Source organism: Diabrotica undecimpunctata, chromosome 10, assembly GCF_040954645.1.
Source record: "Diabrotica undecimpunctata isolate CICGRU chromosome 10, icDiaUnde3, whole genome shotgun sequence".
NCBI lineage: Eukaryota > Metazoa > Arthropoda > Insecta > Coleoptera > Chrysomelidae > Diabrotica > Diabrotica undecimpunctata.
The window spans coordinates 9632135-9659379 of record NC_092812.1 but is presented as its reverse complement, the minus strand read 5'-3'; positions in this window follow the sequence as shown (position 1 = coordinate 9659379).

Here is a 27245-nt window from a genome sequence, read left to right as displayed (position 1 = left end):
GCAATGAACCGTTACTTTATATCGTCGATATAAATTTGATTTTGATCAATAATACATTTGTTTTAAATAAATTCATGCTGCTTACTGCGGAAAAACTTTCTTTAAAGTAAAAAAAAATTAGACTCAATTTGGTAAAATATTCCGGAATTAAAAATATAGAGGATGGATGCTACGATGAAGAGGAATTGCTCATAATTTTACTAACAAGAGGCTAGTACTTCTCCTATTAGGCCGGAGCTATATTGTGGTATGACAAAGACCTGCACATTCTGCGAATATACTGAAGAAAACAACAGAAAACATTATCTGAAAATACTGTGCAGATCTTAAACAGATAACAAGTGTATCTGCCAAATACATAAAAAGCTTTCCTAGAGACCTATTGGACTATACTCGATATATATTATTGCAATTTTATGTTAGTAGTTTACAACAATCTTTATACAGGACTGTTAAGCAGAAAAAATATAAATAAAGTTAAATTGTCGTCTTAGTTTTGTACAAAAATTTATAAAAAAAACTGCACATGAGCCAGCCTTAAGGCTTTACACGAGTATTGCACGCCTCAGTGGAGGAAACCATGAGTTTACTTTACTAATTTCTCTAATCGTTTCTTGCTTTCGTAGTTTCAAGAATTTATAAATAGTTGCTTCTCAAACTCTAGTCATAGTTAAATACTTTAGAAATATACTTTGGAAAATACTAGTAAGATGTTCATTTACAAGAGCGTCAATTACATTTAATACCAGTATTTAAATGTCCTGTTAAATCACACTTTTAGTTAATGAAAAATGTGCTAAAATTAGACTTTCGTGCAATTTTTATTTTTTTAAATGGCTCTGAATTCTAGTCCTTGAAGAAAGTTGAGAAACATACCAAAGAGGCGTTGGAAATGTTTTGCTGATGAATATCGTTGCGAATACTCTAGACCTCAAGAAGAACTAACGAGTCGATCCTTTGATAGCTGCACGTTACAAAAAGTTACGAAACAGTGTTACCGAAAAAGGAGTCAGAGCTCCAGGGAAGAACACCAACAAGATATGTAGACCACATTACAAAAGAAGTCGGAGCCCCGCTAAATCAACGCTTTAGACTTGCAAAAGACAGACAAAGATGAAAACAAATTACGAAACATGATTGAGAATTGAAGATGACATGATGTCCGAATCGACTGACTAAGAAGAAGAAGAAGACATTTAGGTGCTTCTTATCATCATCAGTTGGTTCAGCTAGCTAGAAAACTGAGTTGGTAGTTCTCAAAGAGAGCCGGAACAACTCCTCTCTTCGCTTTATAGTGGAAGGTGTGGAGATTGCACCGGTTAAATCGGTTAAGTATCTCGGAGTTTGCTTGTTGAAAGGACTGAGGTTCGGAGTACATATCCAAAAGATGATACAGAAAACGAACCGAGGTCTGGAGGCATTGATACGGCTGATGCCAAACATTGGATGCCCAGGTAGCACCAAAATAACGGTGCTAAATGGAGTTTTCCAGTCCGTGGTAAGCTACGCTGTCCCCGTGTGGTGTAGCGCACTGAAAACTGCAAAATAGGCTAAGCTGATGGAGACTTCGCAAAGGCGAATGCTACTCGGGGTATCTAGCACATACTGGACGGTTTCAAATGAGGCTCTGTATTTCATTGTAGCGGTGATACTGATCGTCTTGTTGTGCAAAGAGCGAGCGAGGGTGTATGTACGGATAATGGATGGAAATTTAGGTGAGACATGGAGAACCATAGAGGAGTGGCAAAAAGAATGGGTGAATGATAGCGGAAAGACGAGGTGAACGAAGGAGCTTATTTCCGATCCAACGCCGTGGTGGGAATGTAAATTCAGATAACTAGACTACTTCCTAATGCAGTTTCTGATTGGAGGTGGTAGTTTTGGCACCTTCACAAATAGAATAGACAAATCTGCTTCGGCAGACTGTACTGCTTGTGGGGTACCGAACGCTCCTGACCACATTTTTTACTGCCAGAGATGGGCAAATGAGAGGGGAGACTTTAAGAAACGAATGGGTTTCAGGCTGGATGAAAGAAACATGGTAAACATAATGATGAGAATAGTGAAAGGATGGAGAGAAGTACACTTTCTGATCTCTAGGGTGATGAAGAAAAAGGAGCAGAAGAACATAGGAGAAAATTAAACCAGCGATCTGAAATCTTGTTTATTTTTCTCAAGAGCCAAGAACCAAAATGAGGTAAGTACCAAAATTAATTTATGGCCTCACGGAAATATTTTCGTTCTTTTGGTTTTTTTTGGTAATAGGCAATTCTTAAACAATTTTTTTCTGATATACGGTGATAGATACGGGTATTTTTAAGTTTTTCCTTAATATAATATAGTTATTCTTTTTATAAAGTAACGGTTATTATAAGGATTTTAGTTGTTTATTTAGTGGAAAAAATACTCTGGAACGGTGGTTAAGGTTTTAGTCGGAACACGATTAATCCGGCACTACCCTGGAGTCTTCGGTCATAGTATTCTACCCATCCAGAAGATGCTAGGGTGTCTTGCTCCGTGGCGTTAGATATCTAAAAAAGGTTTCTCCCAACTTTGCCTGCAAAAATTCAATGGATACCTTCTTAGGCTCTTACTGGAATCTGGCAATACGGCAAATTAAAAAAAAAGGTTGAACTTTAAGAAGAAGAATTCTGAAAGATCCCCTTATACTCGCATTTTACATTCAGCTTTTCTCATTGTAATTTTAATTAATTCTTACAACTTTTTTTTGGTATTTTAAATTTGATTATAGCCGAATATAATTGAGGTCTGTCAACACTATCGTAAGCTGCCTTAAAATCTACGAAGACCTAATGGCAGTCTATGTCATACTCGGTCGTTTTTTCTAATATTTGTCTCATGGATGATATGTGATCAATGCCTTTAATGCAATTTAAAAAGGCTCTTTGGTATAATCCTATTATATTCTCAGTATACTGTGCTAATCGTTTGTTAAGTATCAGGGACAAAATTTTGTATGCTGTATTAAGAAGGGAAATGCCTCTAAAGTTGGAACAATTAAGTACGTTTCCTTTTTGGGTATAGGGCATATAATTTCAGTATTTTAATCTTCTGGTAAAGCGCGTTCTTGCCTTACCTGCATTAATACTTTGTGAAAGAGGATTACAAATGTTTGACCGCCAGATTAAAATATTTCTTCGGGTAGGTTATCTGCTCCGGGTGACTTGTTTTTGAATAGAGATTGAATTACTTTATTAGTTACTTTCGAATTTGCTAGTTCTAATTCCATATAATCTCTACCTCCAGCTCTACTGTCTTCATTAAGTAACATACTGAAGTGTTCCTGCCACCTTTTGAGTACTTCTACTTTGTGGTTTCTTGATTTATGAACTCTTTCTTGATTTATGTTTGCTTTTTCTGTTTGTCCTTTCTTTTTTTCTATCTTCTCTTTACTCCATATTCTTTAACATTGCTCCTAGTCCTTCTGTTGATTATTTCTGATACGCGTTATTCTTCTCTTTGTTTACTTGATTTTACTAAACGAGTTATTTCACTGTCCTTTGGGTACCTTACCCAAAACTTCATCTGCGGTATTTTGCAGCGTGGTTTTTATAAACTCCCAATTTGGGTTAAATTCAGTAATATCTACTTTACTTCAGGGATTTTCTAATAGCTCACAATCTAAACATATTTGAAAATTTCCTACGACGCGATATCGGTACACTTTAATTTATCAATGTTATATTTGTATATTTTTGGATTAGTCTTATCGTTCCTGGCATTTGATATACGTACTCTGAGACTCCAACCTTTGATAAAGTCATCGGAATCAATATTAGCGCCTATATCTATCTGATTTTGGGTCAGTTGATCTGCGGATACGGGTAGCGGGTAGATACTTCTTTGCGATTCCGGCAGGGGATAGATCTACTTCAGAAATAGCACACCTGCCCACGCGAGCTCATAGATTTCCTCAGCCTCCCATCCCTGGGGAAACCATGTCCAAACCCAAAGCATTCTTATCTCTACCCTTTTCTCCCCCTGCTTAAAACCAACACGCACTAGCCAAGCGTGGCGTTTTAATGGATTAAAACCCCAAAAGTTATTTTCCATGAAAGACGAAACTACTGAACGGCCCTCAGTCTCCGGTGGCTCCAACCCCAACCAAGGTAGTGGTTGGAACAGGTCTGGAGCAGAGGGTGCTAAGAATCCCTGAAAAAAATCAGGCTACTACAAATAGCAACAAATGCATATTACTTCATAAAATGTTAGAACTCTTATATCAGACCAGATGATGGAACTAGAGGAAGAGCTGAAAGACGTACAATGGGACATCATCGACCTCAATGAAATAAGAGGAAGAGAAGAAGCCCAAATTATTCTTAAATAAGGACACGTATTTCATTTTAGAGGTGAAGAAAATACCTGAAATGGTGGAGTAGGATTCATTATACATAGAAAGGACACACAAAATATAGTTGAAATTTTCAGCATAAGCATCAGGATTGTATATCTCATCTTCAAACTAAATGCAAGATATAACTTTAAGGTAATCCAGACATATGCTCTAACGACTACCCACTCGGATAAAGAAATTGAAAAACTTTTTGAGGACCTAGAAACAGCGTTACATGCCACACCAGCACATTACACAATAACTATGGGCGACTTTAATGCGAAAATGGGATTTAAACAAGATGATGCACAAATAGCAATGGGTAATTAGGGCTATGGAGAAAGAAATATATGAGGGCAAAGCTTGCTGAACTTCTTACATCAGGAAAATGTATTCATGATGAACTCTTTTCTTGATAAAAAGCGTAAATGGACTTGGATCAGCCCAGATGGCAGTGTCAAAAATGAAATAGATTATATCATAACAAAGAGAAAAGAAATAACCAAAGACTTCGAAGTACTCAACAAATTTTTAATAGGAAGTGACCACAGACTAATCCGAGCTAAGATAATATTAAATGTCAAATTGGAAAGTACAAAGATAATCCTAAAAACAAGAAAAAAGTAATGGATTCCCCCAGAAAACAACGACCGGTATGAAGATACACTAACCAGACATATAGTAGACTTGCAAGACGAAATAGAAGATGTAGATCAAGCAAATGATGGCATAGAGAAGGCTCTATAAGAAACGGAAAGAGAGTGCTGCCCAACCATTCTGACCAATACAGAAAAACTAAGCCAAAATACCAAAGAGCTAATAGGTAAAAGAAGACAGCTGACGGAAAAATACGGCTCCAACTACACAAAAATGAAGAAATTAAATAAATATATCCACCGGTCAATCCGAAAAGACGTAAGAAAAAACAATACAAAAGAAATAACTAATATAATTAAAGAAAACAAAATTTTAAAAGTTTTAAGGCGAAATACGACAACATAGGAAACAAAAATATGTACAAAATAAAAAACAGAGATGGAAACATTACTACTGATAGAACCAAAATCCTTGAGGTTGTAGAATCCTTTTATCGCGAAATGTATGAGCGCACCGACCAAAGTCAAGATCAGCCCAAAATCACAAACCAGGGATCAGAATTAATACCAAAAAATAACTCCATACGAAATCAAAACCACACTTTTAGAAATGAAAAGTAACAAACCCCCTGGCGATGACGGAGTAGTGAACGAAGCGATCAAACTAGGTGGAAATAAAATTATCCAGGCTTTATCCAGACTTACTTGTGATAAAGAACCTGATAGAGAAGTCTGCAGAATTCAACAAACCATTGGCACTAATATTTGTCGACTACGAGAAAGCAGTCGATACCATAAGCCATCAGAAAATGTTAAAAGCATTAACAGAATGCCGAATAGACCATCGCTACACTAACATAATCAAATATAACTACCAAAATGCCACAGCTAGCGTAAGACTATCTGAACAAGAAACAAATAAATTATGTATACAGCGAGGAGTGCGGCAAGGAGACACAGTATCTCCAAAGCTATTCACGACGCTTTTAGAACATACTTGTAAGAAGGCACATCTGAACGAGTATGGTATCAACATAAATGGAGAGAAGCTCAGTCATTTGATATTTGCAGATGACATCGTCATCTGCAAATCTCAAATGACTAAGCTATCACGCTTCCTTGGAGGTCGGACTAAAGATTAATATGAACAAGACGCAAATAATAACTAATCTGGTGCTAAATCGAAATATTGCTGTTGATGGAAGGGATATTGTGCAGACTATATCGTATAAGTACCTAGGATATGAAATTCGGTTGGGCAGAGATAACCAGACCAAACAAAGAAAAATATTTGACCAATGTATGTTACCTGTACTCACTTATGCAGCGGAACCATTAACACTAATTTAAAAGGTAGTTAATAAGATTCGCGTGACTCAGATGGCTATAGAGCGCCAGATGTTGGGTGTCTCTCTGAGAGACCGAATCCCAAACGAAAAAATATGTCGTGTCGTAGAACGCGTCGTTAAAATGAAATTGGGCAAGACACGTTGCCACATTATCCGACAACCGATTGACAAAACGTATTTTAGAGTGAAGACTAAAGCAAGAAGCAATATGGAGCAGAGGACGCACACCAACTAGACGGAGTAATAACCTGAATCGAGTTACCAATAACTGGATGCAAGCCGCCCAAGACAGAGACAGATGCAAAGATCTTACAAGTCTCGTCCTATTATCATTACATTCTTCATGCACGCTATGATATTATATGGTTGGTCTGTACATCTCTTCTTGTCCTACCTTAGCGGTTATGTCCCCAATAGTCAACTTAAAGTCGTTATTGAGACATTGTCTATATATTTGTTCTAATTTCCCATAGTATTCTTCTTTTCCTGTGTCTGTTTTATTCTCGGTGGGAGCATGTGCATTTATGAGACTATAGTTAAAGAAAGTTTCACGTATTTTTAGAACACACATTGTCTTATCTATAGCGTTAAAACCTATTATTAATTCACTAACTTTTTTGCTAACCAGCCTACACCAAAAATATGTTGCATTTGATGGCAGCTATAGTATATTGTATTTAAATTCTTCTGGATAGTACCGAACCTTTTCCATCGTATCTTCTGTTATGTCCATATCGTATTTGTTGAGAGTATCTAAGAGGCATCTCATCGCATCTACAGAGTATGTTGCAATGTTGCCACGTTCCATGATTCAAATCAAATATCCTTTTTTCGTTTGCCAGATCGTCTACATAAGGTTCGTCCGGTCTGCCGTAATAATTCTTTTTTTTTACAGGGTAGGGTCGGTAGCCCTTCTCCCAACACCCAGACGTGGAGGACCAATTGTTCTACAATAGATATATTGTTAGTGAAACAGTTCAAAGCTTCAAGAGATAGTCACTATAATATAAGGAAGATGTTTGTAGAACATCTTAGATTTTCAAGAGATATATATGATAATTTAAAATAATTTAATTCTACGAATCCAGAAGTCAAAAACGCTGATTAATTATGGATTTATAACCTCAATTGATGTTTGTTTGTCGTTAATAACAAATGGGGAATAATTGTAAAAATCGATATCTGATATAAATATTATCTCAAACTTTAACGCAATTCTACTTATTGAAGTTCGAACATAGTACAGCAATTCTTTTATACAAAGTCCGACGATTATATATATTTCGGAGATTGTACAGTAAAGGGGTACAATACAAGTGGACAAGATTTTCTGTACAATGCTAGGATTGTCCAATTTCGGACATTGCTCGTAACATATACATATGTTTGTAAGTAGAAAAATATCTTTTCACATCTACAGAAGTTATTGTTTATTAAGAGAGTTCTAGTTTATTAAAAAAAATCGTTGTCATTCTCCTGTTATATATTGATCCAAATGGAGTCCTACTTTGATTTACTATTAGGAGTTAGTGTTACATATTTTTAACTCCCGTTGAGAGCTTATACGTCGACTCCAACTAACTTCCATTTGATATTAGAAGACATCTTTAAGCTTAGAATATGCAGCAAAAATAGCAGCGAATCAAAAAGCAAATATAATTTTCTTAAATAATTCCCATTATATACTTCAGAAAAATTCAAATATATTTAAGTTCCATTATAAAGACAATCTATGGTCTTGTTTTTCTTATATAATTATATATAGTTAACATATTAACTTTTTATAAGCATAAAATAATCTCTAGCGATGTATCTAAAAGTATTGGTCATTTGGTCTTCACCCTAGTACAGAACAACACAAAGCTTTTACTGATCACTAAAATTCTACGCATATCTGTACAATTCCGTTTATTGCTTTTTGGTCATAAAGTCATGCTATCGTTTTTCATTAAATGCGGTTATCATTTGTCAATTTTGGGGACCGCCTTCTGCAACCACAATTTTATTAAATACCGAAATTTTACGACGATAGGAATAAATAGCTTCAGAAGGGTTGGCATAAAAGTAAGCCGAATTTGTATTTTGGTGTTATTTTCTTTAACAAACCAAAATGTATTACAGTACCTGTGATATTTTGCAAACGATGGGAAATTAATAGAACTAATTTCAAGCAAAACTAAATAAAATAAAAATAAGGAGGTAGGATGTTGTTCAATGTTGTAAATTTTTTATTTCTTTATACTGATTTGTGTCAAATATTTAGAAAGATATAACTTACTATAAATACCAATGTTAGGCAAGATCGGGTAGTAGAATAAAAAAGTTTTGATGACTATCACATTTAACAGGATTATTACACAAAAGGACCCGATAGAATTCTTAAAGGTAATACCAAGAAAAATCTTCGTAGCAAATTTATATAATCCCCAACTTGACATATATATATATATATATATATATATATATATATATATATATATATATATATATATATATATATATATATATATATATATATATATATTGTTATGATGTGTTGTTTGTTTTGTATGATGAGCAATGAGTATTTTTAATAATATAGGGTTTTTATCGCGGTTCTCAAAGAATTAGCTTGTAAGTACTTTTTTAAATTATCTTTATTATAACTATTATGAAACACACATATATATCTAACCTAGTCAATGTAAATTTAAAATAAACTATCTTTAAACTGATATTCTTATAAAACTAATTAAATTCTATAGACAATCTAAAATTTAAACAAACTATCTTCAAAATTGAAATTGTTATGACACTAACTAAATTATATTAACAAAATTTTGTACCTTTCTTTCACTGAATGCCTAAATGAACTATTTTCCACTAAGTATATAGATTCTAATCACCACTGAATGTCTTCGTACTTCAGTTATCCTTGTTTTTTTTTTTTGAAATTACTTTTTTCAATTATCAGCTTCTACCAATTTAAGATATATTTTTCTTCACCAGCATCTATACACCACCAACCAAACCAGCAAACAGCATTTATATTTATTCTTCTTTTCAATATACCAATATCCAATTATTATAAGTTGATTTATACTAATCTCCAACCATAATATAATTTAATTTCTTCCAATATACCTTTTTTTATCTTCAATAATTATTTGTGTATAATTATAAATGTGCATTAAATTATATGCATAATTTTTAATCTTCATTTAACTCACTATATTAAACTATTGGACTATTTGTACTTGATTCACTGACTCTAACTAACTTTCATAATAAACTGCTTGACTTCTGACTAAAAAACTTAAAAACTGCCCAAAAACTGCCATCTTGAATCCAAATCACGGGTATTTATATGTTTTTGGATTTCTAGAACCATCTCGTAAGATATCATGTTCCAATTTGTTCTATCAAATACTTGTCTGAATTTTCTGGAACAAACCATTTCGCAAACATGGCCATCTCCGGAGATCCAGAGAATTCCATTCTTTTCTATTAATAATTTTGTTTACATTTAGGCTTTTCAGATCAGAATATATAATTAAATTAGTAACTTAACATTCTAATTTAATAAAATACACATTTCAAACAATATATTATTATAACCCACTTTATATTCGTAAATATTCTTAAACGTCACTTCAGAGTATAAATATCTGTCAATCTCCGAGAGTATTTTTGGTTGCCTAAGCACATGGCTCACTTATATATATTTACAATATTAAAATTACTAAATACAACTTTTTACAATTATTATATGCTAATTTATTAAAAATGCCCTCACATAAATATATTTTTATTAAATTCTCTAGTATATAACTTATTTAAAACAACCAAATATCTAATATTATGTAGTATATAACTTATAAATTATTTTCTATAAACCCTAATCGTCACAATACCCCAAAATAATATTTAAAATAAATAATTTACTTATTATTTTTTTAAATATTAATTTTCTCATACCTTATTAAATTTAATAAATCAAAATTTTTTTTTTTTTTTTATTTAAAATGTGTTAAATACATCCCTGTTCGCTGTCTATGTCAAAACAGAGGACAACGGAGTACAGTTCGGCTATTCTATGGTCAAACTGTCATGTCAAATGGAGCAATGGATGCGATATCAGAGAATAAAATATAACCTTAATTAAAAATATAATCGATATGGTGTTCTGTTTATTTATAGACAAAATCTAAGAATTATTTCCATTCAAAATAACTTTCATCAATATAAATTGGTAAGTTTTTTCACTTTATTATATTAGAAAGACATTTTTATAGCAATTATAGTATCAATTTTGTGTCTAACCCCAAATTATGATTTTTAGGGTACAAATTAATTTCCATATATACAAAATTCAACAAGTATGATGTCAAATTGATTCAAAATAATGAAATCTACCATCTACCATTTAACAAATCAAGTCTATTGAATAAAATGGATATATCAGTAAGTTATTAGTGTTATTATATTTGTGTTAAAGGTATAGAAATCATTATTCAATCTCTTCATGATATTGAAAAATGTCGTTGATATGAAATATGCCTCTTAGTCTGTTCTCTGCATCTATTAACACATAACTATTTAGTCCATTCTGATTTTCAATTGTATATGGACCTTCAAACATTGGTTGTAATTTCTTACAACGGTTTTCTTTAACATTACTTTTTCTAAGTGAACGAATTAACACTAGGTCTCCTTTTTGAAATGTGATTGGTTTTTTTATATTTCGATTTTGTCTTCTGATATATTTTTCAGCTTTCCTCCTAATTCGGTTATTCACTTTCTGCATTACTTGTTCTAACATATCCTGATTATATTCACTAATCCACTTTCTGTTTCCTATATGGCCAAACATTAAATATTCTGGTACTTCCTCTGTATTCAAATTATGTGTATTATTTAAAAAATACTCTACTTGTGGTATATGTTGCTGCCAAGTTTCGTGTTGATTTTGGCACAGTATCCTTAAATATTTTATAACTTCTTTAATATATCTTTCTGCAGGATTTGCCTGAGGATGTCTGATACTTGTAAAATGAATGTTGATTCCCTTTTTCTCACAAAATGTCCGAAATTTTTGGTTGTTAAAATATGTAGCATTATCTATTATGCAATTTCTAAATGGTCCTATTTCTTCGAAAAATTGATTAATATATAATTTTAATGTTTTAACATTTGTTCTGGAGCAGGGATATAGTTTAATAAATTTTGTATATAAATCAACTATCACTAGTATATGCTTTTTTCCTGTTGGACTGAGAACTAAATTTGAAATAAAATCCATGGAAACTGTATTTAGTTTTTCATATACAACATTAGATTTATATGTGTTCTGGTTTTTGAAATTCTTTTCTTTGTTTAGTTGACATATTGGGCATTGGGTAGTAATTTCTTTTGCTATACTTATGTCATTCTTTGCAAAATAATTGTCCCTAAATAGCATCCATAGCTTTCTTGAACCAATATGCATATAATTGTTATGTAAATTTTTCAATATTTTCTTTGCTAAAGTTCTAGTTATTACATATACTTCTATGCCATTTATTATTTTATAATATACTCCATCTTTCCTAAGGACTTTTTGTTTTTCACTCAAATTGATCTGATCTCTTATAATTTCTTCTTTAGAATATAATCCAGTACTTTCTACTAATTGATTTAATCCAATTTTTATTGTTCGCTGCCCTTTTTGTGGTGTATTTTCTAACCTTGATAAAGCATCTGCCACTATATTGGATTTTCCAGAAATGTATTTGATTTCAAAGCAGTATTCACTAAGTATTAGACTCCACCGATGTATTCTACTGTTTCCATATTTGTTATTTAATATAGACGTTAAAGCTTGGTGATCTGTTTCTATTGTAAATTCATTACCCAACAAATAAAATCTTAATTTTGTGACACAGTGTATTATACTTGCTAGTTCTAATTCTGAAACTGAGTAACCCTTTTTATGTGGCTTTGTAATTCTTGAAATGAATTGTATTGGGTATTCGACCCCATCATGTATTTGTAATAATACCCCTGATAATCTCTCTATTGATGCATCTGTTCTTAATATGAATGGCTGTGTGTAGTCAGGATAGTATATTTTCAAATTTGACAGAAAAATGTTTTTAATTTCTTGGAATGCTAGTTCTCTTCTCTGATCCCATCTCCATTTTACACCTTTTCTCAGTAGTTCAAGTAATGGAATTTCTTTTATACTTAGATCTGGTATCATCCTTTTATAATAATTAATTATTCCAATAAATCCTCTTAAAGTTCTTAAATTGTGTGGTGTTTTATATTCCTGAATGACTTGTGTCCGTTCTGGATCCATTTCGATTCCCTTAGTGTTAAGTTTATAACCTAGATATATGACTTCTTTTTGAAAAAATGTACATTTTTCTTGATTTATTTTTAGTCCAACTTTGTCTAATCTATTTATTATAATTTTTAAGTGTTTCTCATGATCTTCAGCTGTTTTAGAAAAAATTAATATATCATCAATGTAGTGAATTACAAAATGTTCATATTGATCCAAAATATCATGAAGACATCTACATAGAGCACTGCAAGATGATTGAAGTCCAAATGGTACTACTTTGAATTGATATACTACTCCATCTATCTGAAATCCTGTATACTGTCTACTTTTTCTTTCTAGAGGTATTAACCAAAAGCTATGCTGTAAATCAATTTTAGTGAAAAATGACATTCCTGTAATTCTTCCTAATATTCCATCTATACTCATTGGTGCTTCAAATTGCTTTTCAGTAATCTTGTTAATATTCCTTGCATCCAAACATAACCTGATTTAACCTGATCTTTTTCGTACTACTACCATGGGGTTAATAAAGCGTGTGTCTGCCTTCTCAATGATCCCATCTTCTAACATATTATTAATTGTTTTGTTTACTTCTTCTCTGTATTTATATGGTATTGGGTATGATTTTGTTTTAAAATCTTTTTCTTCTTTAACTTTTATACTATGGATATAATTCTGTGCAATTCTATTTTCTTTATTGACAAGTCCCTTGTGTTGCTGCAATATGGAAATGACTATTGATTTATATTCTTCAGGGCAATTTAAAACTTTCATCATATCTTCTTCTTTACAAATCACATTATTCTTCAATATGTACTCATTATTCCTTGCTTCCAATTTTACGCACTCCGCCTCGTAGGCATCTATCTGCTTAAAATTTCCATTCCTTAAATATTCACTACAATAATTATTCTTTACATTCTTCTGGGACATTTCCCTATCATCAAAATACATCTCTTCTTCATAAACATCATTATTTTCTTTTAATAATATCCTATCAACTCTTATTCCTTCTTCTACCTCATCTTTCTGCATAAATTTAATTATTTGCCCTTCCAAAGTTACCATTTTTTCTTCAAAATCTATCTTTACTTTCTTCCTTTCCAATTCATCATTTCCCATTAATATATCAACACATAAATCCTTGACAATAAATCCTTGCATATTAATTTCTTTATTAAGAATATTAATTTTAAAATTGGCTAGTTTATCAATTTCACCCAACTTCTTATTATTTGCACCAATAATTTTAATTTTTGGAATCTTTATTATATCTGATAGTTTTAATGTATTAAAAATAAAATTCTCCGAGACTAATGTACTTTCTGAACCAGTATCTATCATAATTTTAATCATTTTATTTTTGGCCAAAGCATTTATATAAATTAAATTAATAGATTCAATAATTTTCTCTTCATCTAAAGAAATAAATTCAGAAGGTTTTTCATAATAGCAATGGCCTAACTTGTAATTCAGAAAGTTTACTGCACAAAATTTTGATTATTAGAATTGTCAGATTGTATCTGACCACTTGGATCTGATGTCCTATGTCTTTCCCTACTATGACTTCTACTCACATTTTCCTGCCTTGTACTATTTTGTTCCCTGTCTTCACAGCTTCTATTCCTTCGAACACAATTTACCTGTCTGTTATAGTTAGGTCGCTCTGTATTTCTTCTATTATTAAAATCTTGTCTATTATTATTAGTACTGTCATTAAAATGTTGTCTATTATAATTAGTATTATTATTAAAATTTTGTCTATTATAACTAGTATTATTATTAAAGTTCTGTCTATTTGGATTACTGTTATTATTATTAAAATTTTGTAAATTATTACCATACCTAGTATTAATGTTATATGATTGTCTATATTGTTGAATATCATTTTTATTATATTGAAAGTTATTATTGTTTTTTCTGTTGTTATTATTACTTGTCATATTGCCTCTTTGTATTCTTTGAATAAAATTAATAAAACTATCTATTGTTTGAATATTTTGTACAGTTACGGTTTGCACAACATCAGCATCAAAATGTCTAGATACATTTAAGACTGTTTCATCCTCTCTAAGTGGTGGTTCTAAATATTTTGCAACTGTTATCAATTTCAATGCATAATCTACCATATTTGATTTTAAATTTTGATTATACTTTCCAAAATATAGAATTTCTCTAAACCTTGCTTGCTCTAATTCACCCCAATAATAATTTAAAAATTTATTTTCAAATGTTTGAAAGTTATCTAAATCATTTTCAATACTAGCAAACCAAGTTGCTGCATTGTCATTTAATGTCATTCTAATATAATCTTTAATATCATTAATATTATTCACAAATCTTAATTTATGTTTTAAACTATTTATGTATACTCTAGGATGCAAATTTTTTATATTACCAGAGAATTTAATCCCAGTCTCATTTGTTAAATTTAAGTAAGGTCTCCCTATGTCTCTCATTTGTGAAATATCATCTATTCTCTGTTCCACATTTCTTATTTGATTACAATTTATTTGGATATTTTGTTGTATATCGTCTAATTTTTCTTCTGTGTTTCTCCTGTCTTCATTAATTTTTACTTCTAAGTTACATTTCTGTAACTCTATTTTCTGTTCTATATCTATTTTATTATCTTGAATAATCCTCTTTACTTCTGTCCTCTCATTGTCTATCCTTTTCTTGTAGTCATTCCGTATACTTTTTATTTCATTTGCAACTTTTTTCTCTGCAGCTTCAAGTTTTTTATCCATTTGTTTTTCCATTTGTTTTACAATTTTATTATTATTATCTTCTATTTTCTTTTCTAATTTTCTATAATTCTCTTCCAATTTCTGTTCCATTTTTTTCATGTCTTCTTTGACTTCTTTTGAATTCTCTTCCAATTTTTTTATGTCTTCTTTGATTTCTTTTGAATTCTCTTCTATTGTCTTGTTCATCTGCATCATTAATGACATCAAAGCTGCCATATTGACATTTTCCTCTCTTTCTGGATTCATTTCTGCAGTATCTTGTGTAACTTGAACTAAACTCTCCTCTTGTATAGGTTGTGTTTCTACTTCCACATCTTCTTCATTCTTTTTGCTTCTTGTACCTTTCTTTCCTTGAGACATTTTGAGACTTTACTTGTTCAAATATAATTAAAATAAAATCTATAATTTTTTCTTTCTACTGATAATTAATTTAATTATATGAGAGCACTTATCTTCCCAAACTAATTCTTTTAAATAGAGAGCCACCGCGTTGGGTGCCAAATTGTTATGATGTGTTGTTTGTTTTGTATGATGAGCAATGAGTATTTTTAATAATATAGGGTTTTTATCGCGGTTCTCAAAGAATTAGCTTGTAAGTACTTTTTTAAATTATCTTTATTATAACTATTATGAAACACACATATATATCTAACCTAGTCAATGTAAATTTAAAATAAACTATCTTTAAACTGATATTCTTATAAAACTAATTAAATTCTATAGACAATCTAAAATTTAAACAAACTATCTTCAAAATTGAAATTGTTATGACACTAACTAAATTATATTAACAAAATTTTGTACCTTTCTTTCACTGAATGCCTAAATGAACTATTTTCCACTAAGTATATAGATTCTAATCACCACTGAATGTCTTCGTACTTCAGTTATCCTTGTTTTTTTTTTGAAATTACTTTTTTCAATTATCAGCTTCTACCAATTTAAGATATATTTTTCTTCACCAGCATCTATACACCACCAACCAAACCAGCAAACAGCATTTATATTTATTCTTCTTTTCAATATACCAATATCCAATTATTATAAGTTGATTTATACTAATCTCCAACCATAATATAATTTAATTTCTTCCAATATACCTTTTTTTATCTTCAATAATTATTTGTGTATAATTATAAATGTGCATTAAATTATATGCATAATTTTTAATCTTCATTTAACTCACTATATTAAACTATTGGACTATTTGTACTTGATTCACTGACTCTAACTAACTTTCATAATAAACTGCTTGACTTCTGACTAAAAAACTTAAAAACTGCCCAAAAACTGCCATCTTGAATCCAAATCACGGGTATTTATATGTTTTTGGATTTCTAGAACCATCTCGTAAGATATCATGTTCCAATTTGTTCTATCAAATACTTGTCTGAATTTTCTGGAACAAACCATTTCGCAAACATGGCCATCTCCGGAGATCCAGAGAATTCCATTCTTTTCTATTAATAATTTTGTTTACATTTAGGCTTTTCAGATCAGAATATATAATTAAATTAGTAACTTAACATTCTAATTTAATAAAATACACATTTCAAACAATATATTATTATAACCCACTTTATATTCGTAAATATTCTTAAACGTCACTTCAGAGTATAAATATCTGTCAATCTCCGAGAGTATTTTTGGTTGCCTAAGCACATGGCTCACTTATATATATTTACAATATTAAAATTACTAAATACAACTTTTTACAATTATTATATGCTAATTTATTAAAAATGCCCTCACATAAATATATTTTTATTAAATTCTCTAGTATATAACTTATTTAAAACAACCAAATATCTAATATTATGTAGTATATAACTTATAAATTATTTTCTATAAACCCTAATCGTCACAATATATATATATATATATATATATATATATATATATATATATATATATATATATATATATATATGTGACAATATATTTTTCTTCTTCGATTTTTTTCCATTATGAGATCGCGTTTTCCTCCTCCACAGCACTTTATTCTCCAAGTGAGGATAAAGTGCTGCTATGGAGGAGGTCTCTATCTATCATTACATTTCCTATGTACGTTTTTCATCTGATAGCAGTTCTTCCTCTCCGCCTTCTTCTTAGCGGGTCCCACGCCAATATTCTTTTCGGCTACCTGTGCTCTGGTATTCTTTTTATATGCTCGTACCACTGCAGGGCTCTGTTTTCCAACCTTTTTGGAAATGAGCATTATATTTCCTTTCTGTGTCATATTTAAGCTGTTCTTATTTTATCATCTCTGGTGATTTTTAAACATCTTCTCATAAAGTTAAATTAAACCTGTTATTTTATTTCGTATTTTTGGTGTCATTGACCATACTTTAGCTCCATATACGGTAATATTCAGCACTATGCTATGAAAGATGCTTTTTTATTTTCTTTTGTTAGTGTTGCTCCATATCACTCCATGGAGTGTTTTCGTAGTTTGTTTCCCGCTGCTATTTTCATTTTTATATCTTTCTTACAAATACCATCCCGGCTTATCATTGACCCTAAATATGTAGAAGTCTTACAATCATTAATAGTCTCGACTTCTAAAATTTCTAATTTGCAATCTCGGATCCAATACATAGTTAGTCGGTCTCACAGATATTTATCTTGAGCCCAGTAGCTCATATTCATATATAACATTAACAGAAATGTGCAGAAATGACTTGGTCATGTGCGAAATATACTAAATATAATATATTCTCTTGTAATATACTCTCTTGTATATATATATATATATATATATATATATATATATATATATATATATATATTATTGTGATATTTAAAGTCTTGGTGCGCCAAGGAATAATTAGCTAATTAATTTTTGATTAATTAAAATTATTTCAATGATGTGATTATGACTCTATCACAATTTATAATTCTTTTATCTCAGGGTTAAAATTCGTGCTTCAATATCTATGCTATTACATGTGAAAGGTAAGGTCCAGAGAATACCGGAATAATAAAAAACACATATGATCTAACACTATATATTGAAAAAAAATTAATGAAATAATTCACACTCAAAAGTTTTCAATAAACAAATCTCATATAAGGATTCTCAAAATTTTGTTCTCCGTACGTGAACAATCAAAATTAATGGTACAAACAATATTAATTGAAAACTCAAAATCCAAACTATTCTAACTCTCCTAATCAAAATATTTATATCCTTTCTAAATTACGTGTAAAAATTGTGTTATCAATAAAAGAAAAAAAAACTGCAGAAACAAAATATCTCTCTCTGATGATGAGTGGTCCAAATCCTTGTTCCTTGTAGACTATATTATCTCCTCTCAACCGCTCCCTATGTAATCAGCAATCGTACAACAGATTGTTGCAAGTATATCGTCTTTAATGATCTCCTTCAAAAGCACAAATCATTCAAATTATGATAGCCTTTCTCCTCTCGATAAACTGAATCTCTCGTTGGCCCGAGTGAAAAATGACTCTTGGAATATCTTCTCTTTACGATAAACTGAATCTCTCGTTGGCCTGAACAGTGACTCTTGGAATATAAGTAGGAAAATATGACTTACAATATTTTGCTGCTCCAGCTTCTGTCAGATACACTAACTCCACAAAAACTCACTAACATTCAACACTACTGCTTGCTACCTCTCAGGAACCGCCAGAGAACAATCCTTATTCCTCTTACAGATTTCGAAAACCAACTAACTATATCTTTTTTTTCTCTCCTCAATCTCGCTAAACTTTCTCCCACACACTTATCCCACCTTTTTCAATCTCCGCCAATCACAACTCGTCACAATTCCCCCATTTCTTCATTTCGATAACAAACAAATTTTTACCTATAATTATAAATTTCCTAAAACTTATTTACAAATACTATTTTTCTATAAATCTTAAAAACTAACAAAAACCTCTTTCTAAAATATCTTCTATTGTCTTTAATCACTGCACTAATGCATTTGTAAAAACCCGTTTCAATTTGTCTTTTGTTTCACTTAAACTTATGCGGGTCACTCAAGTTTAACAAAGAAATGATTGATGTAAAGCTTACATTTTGTTTGGTACAGGTAATTCAAGGATTTAATAACTTTCCTTCTCCGAAATGTTTGTTGGATATTATCCTACTTATCTGAATTATTTTAATGTTTTTGAACTTTGAAATATTTTTAAACAAACCAATATTTTTCTCGATTTTACATATCATAACAAATCCCCGCCATTTGATCTGCCGAAAACTCTTTGTTAAATTTTAAAAATGACAAAAGTTTTCTAGGATCAAATTATTTCACTATGTTATTAAAATCTATTCATGATATTGATAGATGTCGTGAATGTTAAAAATACCCCGTATATTTCCTGTCTCTATGTGCGCTAATTCATAACTATTTACCCCATTTTCCGTATTGACCCTATATGGACCTTCAAATATCGGCATCAATTTAGCACAAATATCATTTTGTAAATTCGACACCCTCAGTGCCTTCACTAAGACTTTATCTCCTTTCTGGAATTTGATCGGCCTTCTTCTTCGGGTTCTCTCTTGTCTTTGGAGATATTTCTCTCCACTTCGTCTCAATCTTCTTTGAACCAACTCGATCACTTCTTCGTATTGTCTGGGGGCGGTGTCTTCCCACGGTCTTGTAGGCATTGTTCCTTTCATTATATATAAAGGCGTCTCTTTGGTAACCGTATTTGGAGCACAATTCAAATAGGTCTCGATCTCAAACACTTTTCTGTCCCAATGTCGATGATGTTCTTCCGCGGCAATTCGTAGAAATTTTGTGACTTCTTGTATAAAACGCTCCGATGGGTTGCTCTGTGGATGACGGATGCTTATAAATTTTGTATCGATGCCCCTCTCTCTTAATTCCCTTTTAAAACGTTCGTTCCTAAAATATGTCGCATTGTCCAATAAAATATTGTCTGGTCTTCCCACCGTTTCTATAAAATTGTCTATCTTCCTAAGTATTTCAATTCCTTTTGTGGTTCTGCATGCGTACAATTTAACATATTTTGAAAAAAGGTCCACCATAACTAATATGTGTTTATTCCTTTGAGTTGTTGGTATCAAATCGCTCAACATATCAATAGCAACAATATCCAGTTTCTTCCGAGCTACGACGTTTTTTGTGACGTTTTCATTTTTAAAGTTCCTACTTTTACACTTTTGGCATGTCACACAATTTCGAGTCACCTCTTTGGCTATTGTATAGTCCTGTCGACAAATGTAGTTCTCCCTGAACATAAGCCATACCTTTCTACTTCCAATATGTCCGTTGTCACAGTGTAACTTTAAAAAAACTTCTTTTGCCATTTGCTCCGTGATTACATAGAGTTCTTTACCATCGACCCTCTTAAAATATAGGTTATTTTCTTGTTCAGCCCTTTGCTTTTCTCTTTCATTCAATTCTTCCTGATTTTCCCTGATTTTGGCCAACGAAAATAAGCCTGCTTCTTCTCTCATTATGTTCATGCCTACGTGGAGAGTTTTGTGATCCTCTTTGCGGAATTGTTCATCTCTCGTCAACGCATCAGCCAAAATATTGTCCGTTCCTTTGATATATTTAAATTCAAAATCATATTCTTGGAGTAAAAGAATGCCCCTATGAATTCTATTATTTACCAACCTATTTTTCATTATGTGTATCAACGCTGCGTGGTCCGTTTCAATGGTGAATCTTGCCCCAAGTAGGTAAAAACGTAATTTGTTTACACAAAATAACACACTGGCAAACTCTAATTCAGTAACGCTGTATTTTCTCTCATACGTTTTGGTTACACGGGAAACAAAACATATTGGCACCTCTATATCGTCTTGTATCTGTGATAACACTCCTGCAAATTTTTTTATGGAAGCATCGGTCCTGAGAATGAAAGGTTGCTCATATCTTGGGTGGTGCACTCTTACAGCTGTGGAAAACGCTCCTTTTAAATTTTTGAAAGCGATTTCTTGTTCCGTTCCCCATTTCCATCTGACATTTTTCTTAAGTAATGCTATTAGCGGTATTTCTTTTGTACTGAGGTCTGGTATCAGCTTTTTGAAATAGTTTACCATTCCTAAAAATCCCCGCAAAGTTTTTAAATTGGTTGGCCTAGGGTAGTTGTTTATGACTTCAATTCTATCTTCTGCAAGACTAATCCCTTTTGTGTCTAATTTGAATCCTAAATACAATACCTCTTTTTGGAAAAACTGACACTTTTGAATATTTAATTTTAATCCGGCTTGATCAAGTTCTTCGAGAACAGTATGAATATGTCGTAGATGGCTTGTTATATCCGGTGAGAAAATTAATAAATCATCTATGTAATGTACAACAAATTCTCCATGCCTATTTAAAATTGTGTGTAATGCGCGAACCAAAGCAGCGCATGCACTTTGTAGTCCAAATGGTACTACCCTAAATCGGTACACCACTCCGTCGATAGAAAAAGCGGTATAATTTCGACACTTTTCTGCCAAAGGTATTAACCAAAAACTGTGTTTCAAATCGATTTTGGAGAAAATGTGTGATCCTGTGATTCGTCCAAAAATGGCTTCTATGTTCAAAGGCGCTTCGTATTGCGCGATTGTGTGCGAATTAATGTTTCTTGCATCTAAACATAATCGCAAATCACCATTTGATTTTTTTACGCATACTATCGGGTTGATATATGGAGAGTCACATCTTTCGATCACCTTGTCTTTGATCATATTTTCAATTTCCTGTCCGACGCTTTGCCTGTATTTATACGGGATTGGATATGTTTTCGATTTAAAATTTTCTAAGTTTTTAACTTTAAAAGAATGTTCATAATTTTTAGCCACTCGGCTTTCTTCATTAATAAGATCTCCATAATTTTCTAAAATCTTCTCTATTTCCTTCTCCATGTTTTCTCCACATATTATTTTTCTTTCATCCTCAGTTTGTTCACATGTGTTCACTGTCCGTATTACTTCTTCACAAAATTCTGGATTCTCGTCCATAATTGCCATTTCTTCTCTGTCCTCTTCCGTTATTTCTTCTTCTATTTTTTCTTTATCTTTAATTTCTATCTGGTATTCCGAGCACCATGTTTCGGCTCCTTCCATTTTTCTGCTTGTAACTTCCTTTTTTTCCTGCTTTCTTTTCGAACTCTTCTTCTTTTTTTTTATTCTCTTTTCCTCTTCGGATTGATTTTTTTCTTGAGCTTTCGATTTATCCTCTACCGTCATATTGATTTCTTTATGTTTTTCTTGTCCATTTATCCTTTCAGAAAATTTTCTCCTATCTGTTTCCTTTTCTTCTTCTATGTTGTCTGGTTCTGCTCTGATTTCCAGTTGATTTTCCGAAAAATTGATGGTGATATGTTTTTCACTCAATTCATCAATTCCCGCTATCATATCATGATTTAGATCTTCGATCACCACACATTGAATAATATAGAATTGGTCTCCCACTCTGATCCGTACTCCTAAACCTTCGTTTACTGTCGTCAATTTTTTATTATTTGCACCCACTAAAGCAACCCTCGGAATCTTATACACAAATCTGTCCATATTTAATTCTTTTACTAGTTTTTTATTGATTAACGAAATTTCCGATCCAGAATCAATCAGAATTTTAATCGCTTTATGTTTAATAAATGCATCTAAAAAAATTAGACTGGAATTAGAATTTTGTTTTTCGTTTCCCGCCAACTGTATAAACTCTCTCGGGTGACAAAATATACCGGAGAGTTTTTTACTTTTGTTTAGTGGATGCCTTATTGAAAATCCTGTCTGGATTCATTGAATACTTCTTCTTCCTCCTTTTCTATTGCCACATGATTCATCTCTCTTCTGTTTTGTCGTTGGAATCTCTGATTATTTCTATCGTCCCTTTGTTCGTTCGTATTCCTATTCGGAGGATTTTGTGCATCTCTATTCCTGTTGTGATTTTCATTTGTTCTATTTTGTGTATCATTCCGGTTATCGTAATTTTGTTGTCTATTGTAATTATTGTAATTTCTCGGCCTATATTCGTTTGTTGATCTGGGATGTCGGTTTCTCTGGTCATAATTTGATGAATACCTTCTTTCCGGTCCATTATATTGGTCATGTTGTCTTCTATTTCTCATTTCTTTTCTTTTCGCTTCTTTTAATTGAAGGAATTGGCACAAACTATCAATATCTTGATAGTTTCTCAAAATCACGTGATCTTCCAACGTTTCCTCAAAATGTCTGCTGATCATTTCTACCAGCTGTTCGGTAGAATATTTGTATTCTAGATATTTTGAATTGTTATATATCTGCAAAGCATATCTTTCTTCAGATATTCCCATTTTTTCGTGATATTTTCCATTCTGTAGCTCTTGGTTGATTTCTCTCTGTTTATTTTTCCCCCAGAAATAGTTGAGAAATTTATTTTCAAAATCTGTCCAATTTTCAAACTCATCTTCCTTGCTTTCATACCATAACGCTGCTCCTTCTTTCAAATGGTTTCTAATTGTTTCTTTGCAATCGTCAAAATATCTAATATGTTGTAATTTGGTTTTCAAATTTTTAACAAACGGTACTGGGTGTGTTTTCCGAATATCCCCGCCAAATTGTATTTTCGCCTCGCTTGTTCCATGGATGATAACTTCTTTTCTCTCTACCCCTCTTAGTTCAATTTCTGCCATTTGTTTTTCATTTTGCTTTAATCTTCTTTCTACTTCCTTCCTGTCTTCTTGTAGCGCCATTTCAAATTTTTCTTCTAACTGTTCTAATTCCTTTTTCTGGACCGTCTTACTATCTTTCATTACATTTTCAAGTTTGCTTTCTAATTCCTCCAAATTATCTTTAATTCTCATTTCTTGTTCTTTCATATCATTTTTAATTTCATTAATCTCTTCTATTTGTTGTATCAGTTCTTTCTTTATCCCCTCAACACATCCTCTAATTTCCTGTTCATAGTTTTCCAGACGCTGCTCTATATTGCTCATTGTTTGTTTTGTTTCCCGTTGGTTTTCTTCTATTGTTTGTTTTGTTTCCTCCATTTTTAGTGATGTTTCTTGTTGATTTCTATCCATTGTTTGTTTTGTTTCCTCCATTTTTAGTGATGTTTCTTGTTGATTTCTATCCATTTTTTGTGACTGGAGTTGCATTAGTTGTAATATTTTATCTATTCCTGATAGTTCTTTTTTCTCCTCAACTATTGTCACATTTCCTTCATTATCCGATACTTCTTCCAAAATTGTTTCATCTTCTCTGTTATCCTCCTTCCTTTCCTGCATTTTACTTTGCCTCCTTGTGACAGACATGTTGTTACTTTTTGTTATTGTTTTTGTCCCCGCCAAATGTGAAATTTTACAACACTCTATATGTTTCAGAACACGACAATATTTCTCCCCAAATGTATTAAATTTTTACGACAAATATCAAATATGCAATCAGTAAAATTCAAATAATTCAAAATAAATATCAAATGTACGATTGGTAAAGAAAATAAATTAAATAATTCAATAGCAATAAATATCCACTAACTACGATCAATCAATAAATCAAATTTATATTCCCTGGAAAAAATTATCAAAATACTTTCAAATTCAAATTCCCTCAATGTTATATGTTTTTATCTCTGGATCACCTGTACTTATTCCAGATCTCTTTCCCTTCCTTCAAATGTAAAGCTGCGATATTTTCAAGCCCCACGTTTTGGAAGCCAGTTATTGTGATATTTAAAGTCTTGGTGCGCCAAGGAATAATTAGCTAATTAATTTTTGATTAATTAAAATTATTTCAATGATGTGATTATGACTCTATCACAATTTATAATTCTTTTATCTCAGGGTTAAAATTCGTGCTTCAATATCTATGCTATTACATGTGAAAGGTAAGGTCCAGAGAATACCGGAATAATAAAAAACACATATGATCTAACACTATATATTGAAAAAAAATTAATGAAATAATTCACACTCAAAAGTTTTCAATAAACAAATCTCATATAAGGATTCTCAAAATTTTGTTCTCCGTACGTGAACAATCAAAATTAATGGTACAAACAATATTAATTGAAAACTCAAAATCCAAACTATTCTAACTCTCCTAATCAAAATATTTATATCCTTTCTAAATTACGTGTAAAAATTGTGTTATCAATAAAAGAAAAAAAAACTGCAGAAACAAAATATCTCTCTCTGATGATGAGTGGTCCAAATCCTTGTTCCTTGTAGACTATATTATCTCCTCTCAACCGCTCCCTATGTAATCAGCAATCGTACAACAGATTGTTGCAAGTATATCGTCTTTAATGATCTCCTTCAAAAGCACAAATCATTCAAATTATGATAGCCTTTCTCCTCTCGATAAACTGAATCTCTCGTTGGCCCGAGTGAAAAATGACTCTTGGAATATCTTCTCTTTACGATAAACTGAATCTCTCGTTGGCCTGAATAGTGACTCTTGGAATATAAGTAGGAAAATATGACTTACAATATTTTGCTGCTCCAGCTTCTGTCAGATACACTAACTCCACAAAAACTCACTAACATTCAACACTACTGCTTGCTACCTCTCAGGAACCGCCAGAGAACAATCCTTGTTCCTCTTACAGATTTCGAAAACCAACTAACTATATCTTTTTTTTCTCTCCTCAATCTCGCTAAACTTTCTCCCACACACTTATCCCACCTTTTTCAATCTCCGCCAATCACAACTCGTCACAATTCCCCCATTTCTTCATTTCGATAACAAACAAATTTTTACCTATAATTATAAATTTCCTAAAACTTATTTACAAATACTATTTTTCTATAAATCTTAAAAACTAACAAAAACCTCTTTCTAAAATATCTTCTATTGTCTTTAATCACTGCACTAATGCATTTGTAAAAACCCGTTTCAATTTGTCTTTTGTTTCACTTAAACTTATGCGGGTCACTCAAGTTTAACAAAGAAATGATTGATGTAAAGCTTACATTTTGTTTGGTACAGGTAATTCAAGGATTTAATAACTTTCCTTCTCCGAAATGTTTGTTGGATATTATCCTACTTATCTGAATTATTTTAATGTTTTTGAACTTTGAAATATTTTTAAACAAACCAATATTTTTCTCGATTTTACATATCATAACAATATATATATATATATATATATATATATATTTATATATATATATATATATATATATATATATATATATATATATATATATATATATATTGATATGATTGGTGTTTATAGAAAATAATTTATAAGTTACTGTTACGATAAAAATCCTGGCCTAAAATAACTGTAAATATTATGACTAATTCTGTTATGTTGTAGATTGTGCGAGGCCTGAACGGAAGCTTCCAAAAAAACAACATTTCGAAAGTTCGAGGCGAGCCGATGGGAAATCCTGTTTGCCCTTACCGTTTCGCCGTCGTCTACTCAAGAAGGTTTTAGACTTTTCGAGATAACGGCACTGGCATATATTAACAGGACATTTTATTTGGAAGGGACAGTTAATTCTGAAGACCCGCGGCCGCGATTTTAATTGTTAAATTTATTTTATTTTATTGGCGCAATTATTGTGCCTTTTAATGAATTAAGATAAGAACAAGACATTAAAAATTTAAAGAATTCACAACAAAATATAAATAATTATAAATAAATAAAAGACCTAACAGTGGTATCAGAAGTGGGATAAGTGGAAATTGTGGAAATGGCTACGATTTATGAGCTCACAGTGACTAATTTAAGAAGACATCTCGAAGACAGAGAATTAGCTTCTACCGGAAAAAAGGCTGAGTTAGTCCAACGACTAAAAAACGCTTTGCTAGAAGAAGGACTAGATCCAGAGACTTATATGTTTGAAGATGCTGTCCTCTCGTCGATTTCGAAAGTTTCTGGTGACATCGCATCATTAGAGAACAAAGTTTCTGGCGATATTTCGAAAGTTTCTGGTGATATCGCATCATTAGAGAACAAA